Genomic DNA, 4,927 nt, shown 5'->3' with positions numbered 1-4,927 from the left:
CCTCCTGGAGAGTGTTCTTCACTTGGCTGGATGTTGTGAAAGGGTTTTTCTTTACCATGGGGAGGATTCTCTGATCATCCACCACTGTTGTCCTCCGTAGACGTCCAGCCTTTTTATGTTGCTGAGCTCACCAGTGCTTTCTTCTTCTTTTTTTTCTCAGAATGCACCAAACTGTTGATTTGGCCTCTCCTAATGTTTCTGCTATCTCTCTTATGGATTTGGAAATAATGGAAATAACAATGGTCTGTTTCACTTGTATGGAGAGATCCTTTGACCGCATGATTTTGATTCACAGCAACAGCTTCCAAATGCAAATGGCACACTTACTTACTTTTTCAACTTAGTTCAACTCCAGACCGTTTACCTGCTTAACTGATGTAGAAATAACGAAGGAATAACCCACATCTGTGCATGAAACAGCTTTTGAGTCAACTGTCCAATTACTTATGGTCCCTTGAAAAGAGGGGAGGTACATATTAAAGAGCTGTAATTCCTTAACCTGTCCTCCAATTGTGATGAGAATACCCTCAAATTAAAGCTCAGAGTGTGCACTTTAAGCCCACATACATTATATATATATATATGTGTGTATATATGTGTATATAATATGTAACTTGAATGTTTTGGTCAGCAGCTAAAATAATAAAAATCGTGCCTGTGTCCAAATATAGTATATACGGACCTGACTGTATATAGTCTTCTGAGAACCACAGGAATTAATAAATAAACAAATAAATAAATACTATATGGTATGAAAAATATTAGAGAATGATTTGATATAGCCTACCATTTTCCTTTATACAATATATGCGTAAACAGCCAAAAATGAATTTTCCCATTATAATCAATGTATCTATTCGTTGTCTATAATTAGCATATTAATGTGTTCTTTGGGCAACATGTAATGAAAAATAAGTATAATAATGAATGTAACTAATAACTTTTTAGTAACATTTTAGTAACATAACATATCAAATCTGTACCGCAAAAGGGCCCCCTCAACATCTGGCAACACGCAGGTGGAGACCTGCACTAAGGTACGCCTAGTTATTTATCTATCGTGGTAATTTGCTGGTCATGTCAAAAAGTTATTGATAGATAAATAGCTGTATTCTGGACATTTGACTCGTGCACGATCATTTTCTTCCAAATTGGATATTTCCAATCCGGCAACACCGCTTCAAAGCACGCATGGAAAACAATCCAACAATAATGCAAGCAACTGAGAGAAAGACACTGAGAGAGAAGAAAAAAGAAGAAGAAAGAAATGCTGGCAATTGAAGAAATAGCGCTGTTTTTTCTTTCTCTGACGTGCTTTCGTGTTAATATTGTTTAGATTTGTTTCCTATGTGCTCAGCCTGTTATTTAGCTGTTAGTCGTAGTCCCAGTCGTAGCAATGACCCAGAGGACACCCTGATTATACAAGACACTCTACTGATCATTTATAATGACCGTAATTGATTCAGTAATTGTATGAGTTTGCATGTTTTCTCTTTATTCAAGCCAAGTAATTCATAAAAGGAGCAGAAGTTTAGTTTTGAATGGCTGACACAAAAGTATGTGAGCTTTCTGAATTCAAATTAATTATTTTACAAAATAGGAGTTTGCAGTTTGTTTATATTGTTTACCGCCATTTTTGGCACTATGAACAAACCCAATGTGGAAGAGTCACAGGAACAGTGGACAGTAGAGGGCAGTAAAGAGCCAGACATTCATGACATGCACATCGACTTACTCTCTTTATGACCTTTATTTGCAAATAAATGGTCCAAAGCTTTTTTTTTCAGTTCACATGGTTTCTACAGGTTTCACTGCTTAGACCCAAATAATTATATATTAAAATATATCACTCACACACACACACACACACAGGTTTGTTTTTATGGTCTATGGGGACTCTCCATAGGTGTAATGGTTTTTATACTGTACAAACCATATTTTCTATTGCCCTACACCAACCCTACCCCTCACAGGAAACTTTCTGCATTTTTAGATTTTCAAAAAAACTCATTCTGAATTATTTATAAGTCTTTTGAATTACAGGGACACTAAAAATGTCCTCATAAATCACCTTCTCGTTGTAATACCTATGTCATACCCATGTTATTAAACAAATTTTTGTCCTCATAAACCACATAAACATGCACACACACACACACACACACACACACACACACACACTTTTATATTATTATTATTATTGTTGTTGTTGTTACAGTACAATTCAAAAGATTGGGGTGAGGTTTTGTTTTGTCATTCTTTAATAAAAATTCTCTCATGTTCACCACAGCTGTTCTTATTTGATCAAAGCTACAGTGAAATATCATTACAATTTAAAATAACTTAATAATTGTCTATTTATTTGTCTAAAATTGTCTGAATATATGTTAAAATTACTCCATGTATGCTGATTTGCTGCTCAAGAAATATTTATTATTATTATTATTATTATTATCTGAAAACAGTTGTGCTGCTTCAAAAGAACAGCGTTTATTTGAAATGTATGTATGGTATATTTGTATAATTTGTCTTTGAAAAGTTTGGTAATTTATGAATTGCAATGTTAATAAATAAATGCTGAAATAAATGTTTGTAAATTTCTAAGACAGGGCAAGTTTATATAGCAAAATATTCATACAAAATATAATTCAAAATGGTTTACATTGTCATAAAAGACAGAGAACAAGACACACACATGTAATTGTGTATTTAAAAGAACATAAAAATAATTAGATAGAAGTTTCACAGAAATAAGACAACTTTCTGTGGCAAAATGTGAATGTGGGAGTCAGTGGGACAGTATATGGTTTTCAATTATATATATAAAAAATAATAAAAAGGTTCATTACTCTTTTTTCCTCTTGATCACTTTTATGATTTAATAAGATGCAGATACGTGTACAGAGTGTCATGCTTCCTTTATTTTACTTTTTTTTTTTTTAACTGTAAGCTTGAAAATGTCCACCTTTTATTGTCATTGCTGAGAGCTATTTGATAAGTTTAGACTACAGTGTCTGAGAAATGCATTTGCGGTAGTCTGTCAGTGTTACAGCACACATACTCTTATCATAATCTCATCTAATCTCTGTGTGAAGTCAGTGCTGGCAAACATGTCAGAATTGCCTGCCGCATACGGAAGAATAAACCCATGAAACGGCCTCACCAGTTCTCTCAGTATATGGGATGAACAGCGGTTATCATGAATGCATGTTTTTGCCTGCTATAGTTCTGTCTTTTGTTTCATTTTCCTTGGCACTGAGGGTGTGAGATGGGAAGTGCAGACATTTTCTAAAGGGGAGTTAAAAAATGAGAAACACACTAACTGCATGTAACACAATAGAACAGGTGTGTTAAAATACTTTCCTTAACACTAGATGACCAGCCTGTGTCCTGACACTTCTGGTCCCAAAACAGACACACATAATACTTTTGTGATGCTCTTCACTAATGCATCTCATGAGGTCGGTTGCGGAAACTCCAGAGCTGCAATCTAGACAAAAAAAGCTCAAATACAAGTTTATAATTTTTAATGCATCTCATACTCCCAAATTGTGTTGATGACTGGTGAGCGTGATTTCACCAAGTAGAACATGTTCCTGGAGCAACATCCTTGTTGATCCTGGAACAACATTCCAACCAACCAATCAGAACAGAGATATAACTTTTCAGGAAATATCTGTTTTAGGCTTACAATCAGGATTAGGTGCTTCTACACCCTTGTTAATCAGCTATCATTTCCCACTGATTTTAGGAATAAATTATGGGTAGGTTTAGGTTTAGGGGTAGGGATTGGGTTTAGTCAATATTTTTGGACATTAATGTTGATCCAGGATCAACAAAAGATGTTGATCCAAGAACATGTCTTACTTGGCAAAATCACGGCGTCCGTTGATGACTTTATTATTGTGAAATGTTGAAAACAGCCTTAGTAAAGAATGTGCAGGTGTGTCGTTTGACTGGCAGTGTCATTTTTTGCAGTGTAACTGCAAAATCAAACAACTAGTTCAGAACAGGTTTATGAAGATATCACTGTCACCATATAAAGGAATGAAAATAAATAGTTCAAAACACTGTACATAACACATTTAGCATAAAACATGACACATAAAATGACAGCAAGACAAATGACATTGTAATGTTGAACATGCTAGAGTAATTGCCATATCTGAACAAACTCATTCCAATGGTATGAACTGACTTGACAATCCCTGAAGCATATTATCATAAATTACATTATACAATTGATAAATGAGTTTCCAACGAATCACATAGCCTCGTTCTAAATTCCCAGTGACATATATGGAATATAATACTACATAAAAGCAATTTGCATAAAATATAGACATTTCTGTATATTAAGGCAAACCTATGGTAAGAATATGAAAATGAAACAGTAGGTATTAATAAAAAAAAAAAATCCAGATGCTCCAGAAATAAATTATTCAAAAATAAATTGCTATTCTGATGACATCATAATCGCAAACTATGCTTTCACCTGGCTTACATTTTCACCAGTGCCCCACTCTATTCTATTCTATTCTATTCTATTCTATTCTATTCTATTCTATTGCACTATATTCTATTCTACTCCACACTATTCTATTCCATCTTATTCTATTCTATTCTGTTTTTTCTGTTCTATTCTAATTTTCTGTTCTACTTCACTCTATTCTACTGCCCTCTATTCTATTCCAATCCGTTCCACTCTATTCTACTGCCCTCTATTCTATTCCAATCCAGTCCACTCTATTCTACTCCACTTTGTTCTATTTAACTTCACTTCTATTTTATTCTACTGCGCTATTTTCTGTTCTACTACTGCTTTCTATTCAATTCCATTCCATTCCACTCTATTCTATTCTATTCTATTCTATTCTATTCTATTCAGCTTTTACAGTAGATTACTGTGATTTATATGCAGTGACAG

The sequence above is a fragment of the Sinocyclocheilus anshuiensis genome, unplaced genomic scaffold (genome assembly GCF_001515605.1).
Source record: "Sinocyclocheilus anshuiensis isolate Anshui unplaced genomic scaffold, SAMN03320099.WGS_v1.1 scaffold1857, whole genome shotgun sequence".
Taxonomy (NCBI): domain Eukaryota; kingdom Metazoa; phylum Chordata; class Actinopteri; order Cypriniformes; family Cyprinidae; genus Sinocyclocheilus; species Sinocyclocheilus anshuiensis.
Note: the sequence above shows the minus strand (reverse complement) of the source record.